Here is a 17,299-nt window from a genome sequence, read left to right as displayed (position 1 = left end):
TATTTAGATATTAACTTTTTTAAGAGTTTAAATATAATATTTTAAATATTTATTTATGGGATGATTGAAGACGAGGCTAAAAAATGTGTCATTTGTCACTTGACTTGGCTTATCTCATGAAAACACACGTCAAATTTTCTTTTTGATAAAGTTTGTAATAATTTTAATGTTTTGATCCCTCTTTTTTCCTTTTTTCCATTTTGACACTCCTTTTCTCTTGCTTTCATTTTAGCTACCTTTTTCTCATTTCCTTCCATTTTGGTCTTAATTCAATAAATGGGAAAAGTCACCATTCTGTGTGGACAACTTTTCCATATAATTAAAAAAAAACAATGCAAACTCATTAAGAAGAGACAACAATTTTATTATAAATAAATGATTTAAAAATAATGTAGTAAATACACTAAATTTCTAGATAACCATTTCACTGTTTTTTAAAGGGCATTGTTGCTCTAATTTAACCGAACTAGAATACTATGAGTAGTTTAAAATAGGCTTATATCACAAATAAGTATCTAAAGTATATTTTGTTTTTCATTTAAGTACCTAAATTATTTTTTGCTCAAAAGAAACACCTAAAATTATCTTTTTAGTCAAAATAGGTACCTAAAGTATTCAAACATTTTCATCTAAGTTCTAAAGAAAGTTAACATGTGGCATTAATTAAATAATACTTTAGATACCTGGATGAAAAAATTGATACTTTAGGTACCTATTTGACCAAAAAGATAACTTTAGGTACTTATTTTGACCAAAATACTTTAGATACTTAAATGAAAAGATGATATACTTTAGGTACTTATTTGTTATATAAGCCGTTAAAATATATATAAGTAAAATAAAGGAAATGGAATGATGTTATTTTTAGAAATGAGCAGAAAGAGGGTCCGGTGATGGACTTGGAACTTTTGAAATCCACTTTTGTAAGTCCCTTTAGTTCTACCAACCTTTGATTATTACCAAATATAAACATGATTAGATGCCTAACCAAACTCCTCCATTGCAATCCCCTGCTCTCGTCATATCTCCATACATGCTATTTATATCAAGTCTTCAGTTACATTAATAAAGAGCTTGAATTCTTATGGCTTATATGTATATATAAACGCTTTTGATGCATGTTAACTCGTGACCTTTTCTTCTTCCACTTTTGTAATATTTTTTTAGGGTTTAAGAGTTATCTTTTCTTCTCTTTTGTTGGTATAACAATCAATAGCGTTTGAATATGATTTTATGCGGAAGGCTCTTGCAAAATAATTTGACGATTTTGTCAGCTCGTTTATTGACCATGATTTGTAGCTCACTAGTCCTTGCGCCGAGATATAACCGATTTATGCAAGTCAAGACTCGTATTGATGTGCAGCAACCCCTCAAACGAAAACCATGATTTGTTACGAGTGAAGGGTTTTACTCATAGACCCTTGGTATTCTCGGACCACCCCTCAAGCTCTGAACCAAAGCCCTGCCCAAATAAAAATTGGGGAAATTATGGCCTGCGCCCCCAAAGTAAAGTTGAAAGAATCTATTTCAATTTGAGAAAACACCAGTAAACCGCTTGTCTTTATCATCCATGGCCATGCAACTACGTTATATTTTAATAGCGAAATCATTTCCCAAACCTGTTTGTTTCATTACGTGCTCCATACTTCAACCTTTGAATACAATAAACAGCACATTCCTAGGCCATGATTTGATGGCCTCGAAATTATATAAAAAATTTCATCTTGTAAATTCTAAATTTACAGAAGAATTCTACGCCAATACTTTTTTGGTACACATTTCTATAAGAAAATGCCAGAGGGAAGTCATTCCTACTATTCTTTTGTTTCACCTTGCATTCTGATAACATATATTGGCTTCATCTACCTAAATACACTATCATTTAAACAATATGGCCAGGAAGCTTCTTTCCCATCTTCTCTCAACCTACAAAATCATGCAAAAGCTGCCCTCCAATGACATCACGTCCGAAATGTCGGTTTTGCGCTTCATATCCACCGATGACATACCTTTCATTGTTTACCTCAACCCCGATGCCAAAACGCTGAGCTGCGTTTATAGGAAAGGGCTCTGGTAATCCAATACCATTGTTCTGATGAAGACCCAGTGTCAAGGAAACACCCGCAGTACTTCCACCTGCCATGCTAATACCGACACCGACACTGGCACCAACTTGTGGGTGTCTCGACAAGCTGTTGTACGGCAAGTTGAGTGGTTCACTTTCCATAGGTATATGGGTAAGTTCACTTCTCGTTCGCTTCAATGGAGTATCTTGAACCCTTTGGGTTGATGTAGCTGGATGTTCAGATCCAAGAGTGTTCGCCGAAGACAAATGATCACTCGACCTGTTCGTGTTTCGGTCCTTTTGGGATGCCTTTTGAGCTTGTTTTGTTTCCAGCATGTGTATTTCTTCCACCATTGGCTTCCACAGTCTTACTCTTGCATTTATAAACCAATTTGAGACCTGGTTCAAAAGTTTTATGTTTTCGAGGCTTAACTAAAAGAACTAATTGTTCGCAAGACTATATAATGAGTGTAGGAATGACAGTTAACAGCATACCTGACTACGTGATAGACCGGTTTGTTTTGCCAACTTTAGTTTGTCTGTATCGGTTGGATAGCTAAAACATAAAATATAAATGTTAATAAACTAATGCATGCATATTAGGTTATCAAGTAAACAAGATTAGGGATTTTATCTATGTGACTCGAGTACTTACGGGTGTAGAAAGTGTTCAAAAAGCCATGCCCTTAGTACAGTTACAGCACGCTCAGGAAGGCCTCGTTGAGGCCGCCAAACTTGTTGGTTCTCGGGGAAACCAGAGTTATGAACCGGTCGATCATAAAAGCTTCTGTTGGAGCTTCCAAACCTCAGACCCTCATCTTTTCCAGGGCTTATCTGACCATGAGCTTTGTTAGTGAACTGAAGCTGGTCGGTTATTACATTCTTCAAGAAACTGAAATGTTTAGACAATGCTTTCAATGACAAGTTTGCATATGGAGCCGCAATGCTCAGTCCAGAAACACATTCGAACGATGCAACTACAGCTTGCATCTGCTGATAGTATTGCTTGTACCTCCTGAACGCCTAAGAACGATAAATACAGTTAGCAAGTAGGAAAGTTTGATGATACCGACAAATATAAACCCATTAAAAATAAAAGGATATAGAAACTGACCCTAAAATTACTGTAAAACATTACAAGTTTGATCGAGTTACATGCTCAGACAAAACATTGCTCTAACCTGGGATATCAGGAGATTGCTAGAAGCCTTAGGCACTGAAGAGTGATACACGAAGCAATTTAAGAAGTGAAAAGAGAAATCATCAGTGAAGCATACTAAGAGATCCAAGGAAAATAAGGATTCTGCCTCATTAGGACATTGTTAAAGGCTGTGCTCAATGCATTACAAGTAAGTAAAACAATGGACATTTTGACCTAATATCGTTTCCCATGTGAGATCTATTGCATTAATCTTTTTATGGTAGGCAGTCAAAGCTGTTAGATTTGTCTAGAAATTAAGTTGACAAGTTGGAAATTTCATCTTGGTTGGTGGTCAACTTATTGGAAATTTCATCTTGGTTGGTGGCCAAACTTTCAACATGTGAATTTCATATTTGGTGGCTAACTTGTACACATTGGAAAATTCTTTGGTAGGTGGTCAAACTTTGAACATATTGTTCTTGAAACTCAACTATAAATAGGCCTAAATATTTCCATTAAAAATCATCCCAAAAACAAGTTTCCTCTTCCTCTTGTATTCTTCATTCTCCCACTTTGGGAATTCCAAAGAATTCCATTTGTTGTAATATTGGCGATATAGTGAAGTTATCATCCGGTGTGGTGCCCGAGGAGTAGACGATATTCTCGTCGAACCTCGTAAATTTAGTGTGTTCTCTCCTTTATTGTTTTTTATTCGGTTCTTTTCCATTGTGTTTCAATATTCAATAGTTTGACAGGTTTATCCGCTGTGCAACCTTTGGTGGTTTTAATCTTGACATTTTAGATCAATTTTAAAACTATGTTCGTGTTGGAAATAATCTGTTTTCCCCAACAATTGGCATCAGAGCTTCGGTTGAGGTTATCCTGGTGGTTCCGTTGCTGAAAAGATACAGTTCGTGATATTGAATATTGTTCGTTAGAATTAAAATGCCAAAATACGGATCAGTTGAGACATCAAGCTCTTCATCTGGACCGGTGAGGAGGGTGATGTCAAATGCAAATTTCTCGGTGGAGTTGTTCGATTGATCCGGTCATTTTGGCATGTGGCAAGGCGAGGTGTTAGACACTTTATTCCAACAAGGTCTAGACATCGCCATTGAGGAAGAAAAGCCCGAATATATGGAGAAAGAATGGGGAACAATCAATCGTTTGGCGTGCAGCACGATTCGATCTTGTCTTTCCAGGGAGCAGAAGTATGGCTACAAGAACGAGACTTCTGCAAGTAAGATGTGGAAAGCTTTGGAGGAAAAATTCCTGAAGAAAAGCTCTCAGAATCATCTTCACATGAAGAAAAGATTGTTCAGATTTGATTATCAACCAGGCACCAGTATGAATGAACACATCACTGCGTTCAATGAGCTAGTGGAAGACTTATTGGGCATGGATGAATCCTTCAAAGATGAAGATTTGACTTTGACGTTGTTGTCATCTCTTCCAGATGAATTTGAGCACCTTGAGACAACGTTACTTCATGGTAAGGATAATGTTACCCTTAAAGATGTAACTGCTGTTTTGTATAGTTATGAACTCAGGAAGAAAACCAAGAAGGAGAGCAAGTACGAAGCAGCAGAGGCCATGGTGGCAAGAGGTCGCTCGAAAAGTCAAAAGCCAAAGTGGAGAGGGAGATCAAAGTCGAAGTCCAGACTGGGAAAAGATGAATGTGCCTTTTGTCATGAGAAAGGCCATTGGAAGAAAGATTGTCCGAAGCTGAAGAAGAAAGGAAAAGCTGCTTCAGATGCATGTGTTGCAGAGCATGATGCACATGACTCTGACATATCATTGGTTGCTTCATCAACAACATTCCATTCCGATGAGTGGATATTAGATTCGGGTTGCACCTATCATATGTCCCCTAATCGGGAGTGGTTCTCCGATTTAATGGAACTAAATGCAGGAGTTGTTTATATGGGCAATGACAATGCCTGTAAAACTGTTGGGATAGGTTCAATTCGATTGAAGAATCAAGATGGATCAACCAGAGTTCTGACGGATGTCCGATACGTGCTCAGTTTGAAGAAAAATCTCATCTCGTTGGGAGCCTTAGAATCCAAAGGCTCAGTAGTCACTATGAGAGATGGAGTTTTAAAAGTCACATATGGCGCACTTGTGATGATGGAGGGCATCAGGAAAAATAATTTGTATTACTACCAAGGTAGTACAATTATTGGAGCAGTTGCAGCAGCTTCCGGAGGTGATGATTTGGACGCAACCCAGTTGTGGCATATGCGGTTGGGACATGCTGGAGAGAAATCCTTGCAAATTCTGGCAAAGAAATGATTGTTGAAAGGTGCAAAGGCTTGCAAATTGAACTTTTGCGAGTATTGTGTTCTGGGAAAGCAGAAGAGAGTGAAGTTTGATACCACTATACATAATACAAAAGGTATTGTAGATTATATTCACTCAGATGTATGGGGTCCTTCAAAGACATCGTCTTTGGGAGGAAACCATTATTTTGTAACTTTTGTAGATGACTTTTCCAGAAGAGTTTGGGTGTATCCGATGAAGTCTAAAGATGAAGTGCTTCAAATTTTCCTGAAATGGAAAAATATGATCTAGAACCATACTGGTAGAAAGATCAAACGTCTTAGGACGGACAATGGAGGGGAATATAAAAGTGACCCATTCTTTGACGTTTGCCATGAGTATGGTATTGTTCGACACTTCACTGTTAGACATACACCACAACAGAATGGGGTGGCAGAGCGTATGAATCGAACACTATTGGAGAAAGTTCGATGTATGTTTTCTAATGCTGGGTTAGGCAAGGCATTTTGGGCTGAGGCTGTGACATATGCTGGCCATCTCATTAATCGTCTGCCGTCATTAGCGATAGGAGGAAAAACACCATTGGAGGTATGGTCTGGAAAACCTGCTACTGATTATGATTCCTTACATGTATTTGGATCCACTGCTTATTATCATGTGAAGGAATCCACCTGTTTAGACACCATGGAGTGAAGGGATTTCGCCTTTGGTGTTTAGACACCAAGAAGATAATTTGTAGCAGAGATGTTATCTTTGATGAATCTGCCCTAGTAAAGAAGGTAACAAGTGAAGTTGTCCAGACAAGTAGTACTCCGCAGCAGGTGGAGCATACTCCAAAACAGGTGGAGTTTCAGCAGATGATGATCCCAGAAGTTGATGCAACTGATTCTTCAACCCCAATAGAAGAATCAGAAGATGAAGAGGTTCAAACCCAAGAACCATTGGAGACACCAGAAACACTTGCAGTTACAAGGCCAAGGAGAGAAATTTGTAGACCTGCTCGATTTGTTGATATGGTGGCCTATGCTCTTCCAGTTGTTGATGATGATATCCCTATCACTTACCAAGAAGCAATACAAAGCTTGGAAAGTGATGAGTGGAAAAGTGCCATGGATGAAGAAATGCAATCTCTCCAAAAGAACGACACTTGGAAACTGGCACAATTACCGAAAGGTAAAAGAGCCATTGGATGCAAGTGGGTATTTGTAAAGAAATATGGATCTCATAACAAGAAAGATGTTCGCTACAAGGCACAGTTGGTAGCTAAAGGCTACGCTCAAAAGGAGGGAATCGACTACAATGAAGTATTTTCCCCTGTTGTGAAGCATTCCTCCATTAGAATATTGTTGGCCTTGGTAGCACAGTTGTTGGCCTTGGTAGCACAGTTGAATTTGGAGCTAGCTCAACTTGATGTAAAGACGGCTTTCTTGCACGGTGATTTAGAAGAGGAGATCTATATGACACAGCCAGAAGGATACAAAGATGGTAGTTGTAAGAAATGGGTTTGTAAGCTGAACAAATCGCTATATGGATTGAAGCAATCTCCGAGGCAGTGGTACAAGCGATTTGATAGCTTTATGAGGAGGCAAAAGTATACTAGAAGCAAATATGATCATTGTGTGTATTTGCAAAAGCTCAAAGATGGATCTTTCATTTATCTTCTCTTGTACGTTGACGATATGTTGATCGCTTCGAAGAGTCAAAAGAAGATAGACAAATTAAAGGCTCAGTTGAATCAAGAGTTTGAGATGAAAGATCTAGGTGAGGCCAAGAAGATTCTTGGTATGAAGATAAGCAGAGATAGGCAGAGAGAGAAGCTTTGTTTAACACAGAAGCAGTATCTGAGAAAGGTATTACAATGTTTTGGCATGAATGAAAATACCAAACATGTAAGTATCCCATTGGCTTCTCATTTGAAACTTAGTTCTCAATTATCTCCTAAAACTAACGAAGAACGAGTGTATATGGCAAAAGTTCCATATGCTAATGCAGTTGGGAGCTTGATGTATGCAATGGTGTGTACGCGTCCTGACATTTCACAAGCAGTTGGAGTTGTGAGCAGGTATATGCATGATCCTGGAGAAGGACATTGACAAGTTGTGAAATGGATTCTACGGTATCTCCAACAAACCGTGGATGTTGGTTTAGTTTTTGAACAGGATGAAGCACTTGGTCAGTGTATGGTTGGATATGTTGATTCCGATTATGCTGGTGATTTGGATAAGCGTCGATCAACTACTGGGTATTTGTTTACTCTTGCTAAAGCCCCTGTAAGTTGGAAGTCTACATTAAATCTACAGAAAACCGTGGATGTTGGTTTAGTTTTGAACAGGATGAAGCACTTGGTCAGGTATGGTTGGATATGTTGATTCCGATTATGCTGGTGATTTGGATAAGCGTCGATCAACTACTGGGTATTTGTTTACTCTTGCTAAAGCCCCTGTAAGTTGGAAGTCTACATTAAAATCTACAGTGGCCTTGTCTACTACAGAGCAGAATACATGGCAGTTTCAGAGGCTGTAAAGGACAATTTGGCTTAACGGTTGATGGACTTGGGAGTTGTTCAAAATCACATAGTCTCTATTGTGACAGTCATAGCGCTATTCACTTAGCGAAAAATCAAGTCTACCATTCAAGGACTAAGCATATCGACGTGAGGTATCACTTTGTGCGAGATCTTTGAAGAAAGAAAGATTCTACTTCAAAAATTACGACATCAAAAATCCTGCGATATGATGACCAAGGTGGTAACAGTAATCAAGTTCAATCATTGTTTGAACTTGATTAACATCCTGAAAGTATGAACACCTTCGGGTTGTGGCGCTTGTGAGCGCAATTAGAGGCACTACAAATTTGGGGAGTTGAAGAAGTTGAGTAAGCTTGGTAATTCAAGCCAAGGTGGAGATTTGTTAGATTTGTCTAGAAATTAAGTTGACAAGTTGGAAATTTCATCTGGTTGGTGGCAAACTTTGAACTGTGAATTTCATATTTGGTTGCTAATTGTACACATTGGAAAATTCTTTGGTAGTGGTCAACTTTGAACATATTGTTCTTGAAACTCACTATAAATAAGCCTAAGTATTTCCATTAGAAATCATCCCAAAAACAAGTTCTCTCTTCCTCTTGTATTCTTTATTCTCCCACTTTGAGAATTCCAAAGAATTCCATTTGTTGTAATATTGGCGATATAGTGAAGTTATCATCTGGTGTGGTGCCCGAGGAGTAGACGATATTCTCGTCGAACCTCGTAAATTTGGTGTGTTCTCTCCTTTATTGTTTTTTATTCGGTTCTTTTCCATTGTGTTTCAATATTCATAGTTTGACAGATTTATCCGCTGTGCAACCTTTGGTGGTTTTAATCTTGACATTTTAGGTCAATTTTAAAACTACGTTCGTGTGGGAAATAACCCGTTTTCCCCAACAAAAGCAACCACCTATGGGAAGGAAATGTGGTGCATCCTTATTACACCGTCATATATCTTCTCCCTGAGATGCAACACAATTATCTTTACGAACTTGTAGTCTGAACGTATTCAGACAGAATTTGGCCCCCCATTTATATTGTCTAATCATCTGTATATTCTTCTATATAACCCAACCGATAGACCAGTTACTAGCTTTGAGAACAAACACATGCTTCAAAGGAATCACTTACACGAGGTAAAATCGAAACTAACCGATAAAGAAAAAAACATCGATTATCAGATTAAACACTAGTTACTAATAAATTCCATAGTAGTTCCGAAGTTATCCCATTAGAATATCATTCCTCCTGGCTTACAGATTATAAAACATCAAACTTATCCAATAAGAAAGATCAAAAGTAATCACTCCAGACAAATAATAAGCATTAGCCCCTGAAAATTGATTAATTTATGGAATTCATCGCATTTCTTAAGTACGATTAAAATTGGACTTACCAAAACACAGTGTAATGAGTCAGTCCAGACACACACACACACATATTTGTATTTTTCAGCACAAAAACACAAGATTCACCTGTTAGATAGTAGCATTATATTAATCAATGCAGCTTAGCTCTATTCAGCAAAAAGTAGACATTGCAAGCTACTTGTCTTTGGGTAGGCAGCTTGCAATAACCAATTATGGTTTCCACAAACTTTTTGGGAGTATAAATCTTTTCAAATGGATTCCTTTAAATTACTTTAGAGAATATTAAGTCACAAAGTGGCGACATTGTCACTAAACTACACGTCTCCTATGGTTGTGTCAGACACTGTATTAACGCCGATCTATATTCCGGCCTCCTTTCACCTTTTCATAAAGACATAATAATATATATTTTTGTTATCATCGTGGCCATTCATCAAATACAAGAATCCAACTCATAGTATACATATGGAGGATTTTTTTTTTTTTTGATTAATGCATGCAAGCAAGACCACACAAAAAATGAATGTTGGTTCCATATCTGAACTAAACCTAGCGCCATTTAGGAGTATCTGACATTTTTTATTTTAATTAAAAAAAAGCAGAGATTGACAGCAATGCTCGGGTTTCACAAAGAACAATCTTCAAGGAAGATTAGAAGAGGATAAGGGACACGGATCCAAATATCACTAAGGGCAAATTGATGAAGGAAAAAAACACATGAAAACATAAATTGAATGTTGTAATACCTCGTCAAGCATTGAAATTAGCCTGATTTCTTCCTATATCTCAGAATCATCCATAATTGCAGTAGCACTTAAGTTCTGCGATGGAGATTCCATGATAGAAGAGTCGGGAGTGATTTTCTCGACGTAACTTCCCTTACCTACATCGCAAAGCTCTTCAATAACTGCTGTGCCGGCCTCAGAAACTTCGATCCCTGCAGAATCGAAGCGTAGCCCGTGAAAGGACCGAGAGGGTCGAGCTCCGGGAAACCTCATTCGAAGTGGAAGCGACATATCCGGTGGGAGTAACTTCGTACCTTGTAGATTTAGCCCCATAGGCAGATTGTTTGGTGGGTATTATGTGAAGATAGAGAAAGAGACAAGCCTTGACCGGTGGCAGTAGGCTCGGGTTTATATACAACGACTTCGGCACCGTTGTATAGGACGACTGGTCCAAGTCTCTTAGGTTTTGAAGGCTTTGAGGGGCATAAAGAAACGGGTTGTTGTAATTATTCATGTCTTGGATCGAACTAGGGTTCAAGGGTAAAGACGACGATGAATTCAAATAAGGGTGATAGGAAGTCGAAGAAGAAGAAGAAGTAGAACCGTTGACGATCCCAGCAACAAAGCCCATGAAATTCACACCTCCTTCTTTAACAGCACAAATGGGACGTTTTTACCAGTTTGGTGGCCAGCAGTGGCCGTTAACAAATCAGAAGAAAGAAGAGAAGGGTCGTAAAGGGAAGAAAACCCGAGCAACCTGAAAGAGCAACAGCTGTGGATTCAACACAAGCCGGGTGGTTCTGAGCCACAACTCTTAGCTTATCTCTTCTGCTTTGCTGTGGGACATGGTAGGGCTCAAACCCTCCGCCATAGCCACTAAAAAAAAGCTAAAACTCTAGAGAGGGAGAGGGAGGGAGGGAGTTTAAAGAAGAAGAAAAATGAAAACCAGTCAAAAAAAGAGCACTGCAACAACAAACGATTAGAAAGAGACAGGAGAGGTAAAGTGCTTCAAATTTTAGAATTTTGAACTTTGGATTGTGTGATATAAAGAGAGTGAAAGAGAAAGGTGGTGATTATTGAGAAAGATGAAATGAAAGGTTATCATTATCTTTTTCTTCAGCAGCTGAAAACATGCAGAGAAAGATGGAGAAAGGGAAGGAGGTGGCGGTGATACGTTCGAGAGACTGAGATTTTCGGTATGGGATGCACAGTAAGTAACTTCACCAACTTTTAAAATATTTTGATTTTTCTTGCACGAACAAAATAAATTCATCTCATAGTTATCGGTCACTAATCTCGGTCCTCAAACTCCACAGACAAAATTTCTTTGTTTATATGTTCATGGGGAGGGAGGGGAGGGGAAACCTGAGGAGGACCGGCTACTCCCTGGAATAATTGAACTAACTGTGTTTGCAGATATTTCTGGCAGAAAGTTTAGGGAGTGTTTTGTCGTTTTTCAAAGCCTTTTGGTGTTGTATGCCCTTTGGTTGTATGCCCTGGAATAATTGAACAAACTCGATTGAGATTATTTTTTTTAGAAAGTACTTAATTTTATTAAAATAAAAAATATTTAAAATTATAATAAAAATTTATAAGTGTAACTTTAATCTTAAAATAATTATAAATTTTCTTATTACTTTTGAGATAAAATTAGCTACCTAGATTACGTAGGGACTAAAGAAAGAAATATTAAAAACTTAATAAAAACATGGAATAAATAAAGATACGAACAAATCTGACTGTACAATAAACAAACTACAAAAAGGATGAAACTACTGAAGGATCACCAACAAATCACAAATCAAAGTCAAGCGACGTGAGAAAACTATCCACGAACGCATATCCAAATCAATCCGAGAGTCCAAAGCAGGAAGACCATCATGATAACAATAAGCTCCACATTGATCATCGTGGAAATGTCAATCCAACATTGAGAAAAAAAATAAACAAAAACACAGCCCTTGAAATTGTTCATAGTTTCGAAACTCTTTATAAAGTTTTCAAACTTTGCCTCCTGAAATTGTTTCAAAGGCCGATTTTCTTCAACGATCCTATTTAAGTAAAAATTTTGAAACTTTTATCAAAGTTTTGAAACTTGCAAAAAACAATGTATTATGTTTCTATACTTCGCAATAGTTTTAAAACTTTCCCCAAAGTTTCGAAATTTCATGTGGATGTGCTTTAATTGTATATTTTTAAAGCTTCCAATGGCTATAACTCATCCCAACGGTTATAAACGGATAGCAACTCATTTCATCCAATAAAAAATACCCAAGGACTTAAAGAAGGACACTACACCTATCCAAGCTTAGAGATCAAGAGAAAAGAGTTTCATTTCATATTTCATTCTTTCTCTTGTACATAAGTGTATTAAGCTTATTGTATATCTTTTAATTAATTTTTGTGAGCTTAAATCTTTAAACACCTATCTAGTGAGGTATTCTTGTTTACCACTATCTAGCCTTGAAAATCTTATTAGTATATAAGGTTACCTTATCCTTAAAGGTAAATAAATTAATGAATTTGTTGAAATTCTTAGTGGTAGAAAGCTAATGTAGTGGATGTAATTTGATTGAGAGTCGAACCAGTATAAAACGATTTGTGCCAAAAGTTTAATTATTTCTTCAAGTTTCTACCAAATTCTATCAGAGCTAATCACTCCCTCTTGGTGGTTTTCGATTGATGGTTCAAGCCCAACAGATATCCAGACGAGGGTTTGATTCTTGGTGGACTTTTCTTTTATCTATCGTGACCTATATTTTCTCATGCTGATTTGCTTCTGTTATGGTCACGAAATTATACACCACTTTCATTGTGAATTATCTATTCTCAACTCATTTCCATCCCGGCATATCCTTCAAGTCTTTTCTAATAGGGGAGGAATGGCTTCAATGTGTTACAACGCTCTACTGGAGATTAAATGTCTGATGCAGCTTCAATTCCAATCATTATCTTGAGTAATCATGTCTTTTACTCTGCATGTGATATCACTAATATTGTTCGGTTACATACAGTGGTACTAGAGAGGCCTGTTGGGAAATAAAACGAGTACGAGATTTCCCTATAACTGGTAATCAGAGCTTTTGGTTGTGAATTTTGTCAATTTTTGCGAGGTTACTATTCATTACTATTCACGTGAATAGTAATTTTCATCGGCGATACGAGTTTGTCGACAGAGGTGTTATAATACACGACGGTTCGCAGAAATTGTCAGAAACGATCCAAAGAAGCCAGATTCGAGTGGGAGCGATTGCTGCAAACGAAGGGAACGTGAAAATTGAAAAGTTCGATAGTGCGGACTTTGGCTTTTGGAAGATGCATTGTAACATCCTAAATCAGGGCCAATGACTAAATTGTAAATTTTAAAAAAACTATGTGCTCGATTTCGAAATAAGTTAAAAGTTCATGGATTTAATTGAGGAAAGTTGATGTTGGATTTAATGGTAAAGTTTGGAAATAAAAAGGGTATTATGGTCTTTTCTAAGAGAAGATTTTTTTATTCTCTTTTTAAGGGATATAAAAAACGTGGGAAATGAGATAATTTCTCCAGAGTATTCTCCAGTCTTCTTCTTCCTCCTTTCCACCGTGAAGCCTTGTATAAGGTAAGTGGGTCTTCAGTTGGTTAATTCTTTCATTTTAAAGCTTGTTTTGATTCTTGGGATGCTAAGAAAGATTAAGGAAAGCTTTAGGTGTCTTAAAACTAAAAGATTAACAAGTTATGAGAAATTAAGAAAAATGATTTTTTAAGTGAATTTTTGAAATATAAGGAGTTAATAGATTTTGAAGTTTAATTTGACTTGTCAAGGGTTAAATTAAGATATGAAGTGATAGAATGGGTTTAGAACATGTTGGAAATTTAGTGTGATTCTTGAATGCCATGTAATGATAGAATTTTGAGTTTAAAGAAGTGATTATGGAGTAGAAATGAGTTTAAGTAGTGTATGAAAGTTAAGAATATTAAAGGGAGTTAAGTATGAAGTGTTGATCTGAAAATGAAGCGATTTTCGAGCTAAAAATATGATTTCTGGGCAAGGGGAATCAGTACCCATTCAAGGGGAACCGATACCCCTTTAAACGAACAAAATTTCCAGAATGTCATGAGGGAATCGATACCCCCATAGTAGGAACTGATTCCCCCTAAAGGAAAATTGTGAATATTGGTTTAATAAGTTCGTTTAAGTTGTTAGTATCAAATTACAAGGTATAGGTATCTAATAATTGTCTTAAAATATATAATTATATAGATTCAGAGCCTAATCAAGTTTCAGAATCATTGACAAGTAAGATCAATCAAGGGGAAAGATAAGAGATTGGAATTGACTAGTGAGGCCAGGTGAGTGCATACAAGTTAGTTTATGATGTTTAACGGAAATAAGACTTGCGACAAGTTTATTTCCTATATTAGAAGGCCTGAATGTATGATCATATGCATATGTTTGATTTGGTATATGTGATATATATTATAGTATGTATTAAATGATTTGTGTGAATGCATGCAGTGTGATAAGTTATAGGAATTAATATGAATTATCTATATGATTACATGAGAATGTGAAATAGGTTATATGATAGGTGACCATACATGTTACATAGTAAATGTGATCAATTATAAGAATCAATATATAGATTTATATGACTACAGGAGAAGGGTGATGAGTTAAATACGATTAGACTATAGAATAATATGAGATAATATATTAGTGGAGGGAATTGAGTATAAATGATGATGCCAAACTATAAGATAAGTGTTATAGATAAGAAGCATATTTAAAGAGAATTATGATATAGGATTTAAGTAAAATTGACTAAATAAATAGATTAAACTGTATAAATGGAAAATGAGATAAGTTAGGTAGCATTTACCTAGGAGATAACATAAGATTATATGAATAAGTAGCATAAATGACATAAGGAAAACTTATGTGTTATATGATTTAAGCATTGAAATGAACAAAAGATATATTCAGGTGAAGTTATTCGGTGATATGAGTATATGTCATTATTATACGGTTTAGATGAAATACTAAACATGAATAAATGTGATTGTGTGAGAAATGATAGAAACTATATGAGAACATGTATATGTGAAAGTAAACTATGTGATTATATGTTATATAAATACAAGAACCTGAGATATGTAACATGTGGATTATATGGAACTGATCTACGTGTAAGTGAACTATGTGACTATGTGATTATATGAAAATGTGATAATGAGCTAAGTTCAAAAACTATGAGACTACGTTCCCATGTAATATGGATATGTGAACATGTGAAATGACATAAATGATAATGCCCATGTTATGTGTCATGAGAGCTAGGGTATAGTTGGCATGCCAAGAGTCGAGGTCTACGCGGTCCTTCGGGACATATATATATTCTTTGGAACATGTGTGAAGTCTTGTGGGACACATACTTGATCCCTAGTATATGTATATGATTCTTAAGGAATGATATGTGGTCATTATGGACATTATTATATGGCACTTCGGTGCATTTCTACGCGGCACTACGGTGCAATTCTACGTGGCACTTCGGTGCATTTATACGAGCTGTGGTGACAGCATTAGTGCACAACCTCTATAGACTCACATATCTATAGTTATCACATGTGTTCATGGGCTAATAAAAATAATAAGATAAATAAACTTGGTATGATTATATGTTTATTTCGTTGTGAACTAATATATGTGCTATGATGTGATAATTAAGGATATTATGGATAAGAGTATAAAATTATAACGACTAATGTACAAATGGATAATAATAGAAATGATTGTACATAAATATGTATGCTTTGATATAATGATATGTGTGTTTCTCGTGACATGGTACAAGTGTATATATGTTGATATGTAAAAGAGCTATATGTTTTGATAGCATAAAAAAATCATGCATGATTAGTGGGCATGAATTTCATAAAATGTGTTTTTTTATGCCTCACTAAGTCATCGACTTAGCGTATGATTGTTTCACACGTAGGTTACAGAAGCGAGAAGAGAAGAGAAGAAGAGTAAGACATGTCAACACCTCCCTTACAAAATTTCAGGTCAGAAAATAGAGGATTTAAATGTTTTTGGTTATTTTGAGTATAATTGGCATGTACTAATTGGTTGAATTAGTTATGCTCTGATTGATTTTTGGGTATTGTGGTCAATTTATGTAACTAAACCGCTTTTACTTTAATGAAAGATTTAAATTTTCTTTAAATTTTGTCAAGAGTCAAAGTTTGAAAAGTCAATTTGACACCTCAGACTCGTATTCAGGTCGGGTACGGGTTGGGGGTGTTACATTTAATGGTATCATAGCCAAGGTTTAGCTGATTCTCGGCATAAACCGAAGTCCAAAGTATCATAAAATGTGTACATGCCAACATAAGGTGAAAAAAATTCTGATCTGATAGTGTAAGGAGTGTGTTGTCTTGCTAATAGAATTAGATTGCTAAGTTATAATAGAAGTATTATTATAGTAATTTCAAAGTGAAGTAAGAGGCAATATTCCTGATTGTGATAGCAATTCACCTGTCCTGGCCAGGCAGGGGGAAGAGCGGACACTTCAGGAAGTGCCTCATAAGATCAAAGACTGATTTTAGAAAGTTAAAATCATATTAGAATAGTGATAGAAAGTTTTCACAGGTCTGAATCGGAAAAGTGATATGAAGTATTCTTATTATTTCATGGATACGATTGAATATGGTGAACAAGTGTCACCATAAGAAAGTTAAAAGATCTAAGGATGTGGCTAGAATTGTAGAAGAGTTCAAGAATAAGTGAATCAGTGACCAGTTTATAAGATAAATGCAAACAGTGTGATGAATTTGAAATAAGGAGATAATACTGTGTATAAGCCAAAATGTGGATATTATAAGGGTTTGCATTTTAGATGAAAAGGGTTAGCGTTGGCTAACCAGACTATGTGACGAAAAGTGTATTGGAGTTAAAAGATTTTAAGATATTATTATGATAAGTTAACCAAATATGAAACGGATATGGATATAGTTGTGTATCTCGATCATGTAATTGTGATGTAGTGAAGGAGATAAGGATGCGTATGGTTAAGGAAATTTATAAAGTAATAGAAAAGTTTAAGAATCAATATATATCAGCAATCAGTTTATAAGACAGAGAAAGTTAGAATGCTTGAGTTTGGAAACAGAGGAATAATAACGTGTAGGGATATGAATGTAGTTTG

At 36.2% G+C, this 17,299-nt stretch overlaps 1 pseudogene; it reads right to left on the bottom strand.

Annotated features, from left to right (window-relative positions):
- Positions 1 to 1,761: 1,761 nt before the first annotated feature.
- Positions 1,762 to 12,017, bottom strand: LOC120128617 (annotated as a pseudogene).
- Positions 12,018 to 17,299: the final 5,282 nt, after the last annotated feature.

Source organism: Hibiscus syriacus, unplaced genomic scaffold (genome assembly GCF_006381635.1).
Source record: "Hibiscus syriacus cultivar Baekdansim isolate YM2019G1 unplaced genomic scaffold, ASM638163v2 tig00110482_pilon, whole genome shotgun sequence".
Lineage (NCBI taxonomy): Eukaryota > Viridiplantae > Streptophyta > Magnoliopsida > Malvales > Malvaceae > Hibiscus > Hibiscus syriacus.
Note: the sequence above shows the minus strand (reverse complement) of the source record. Positions and strands in the feature narration are given on the sequence as shown.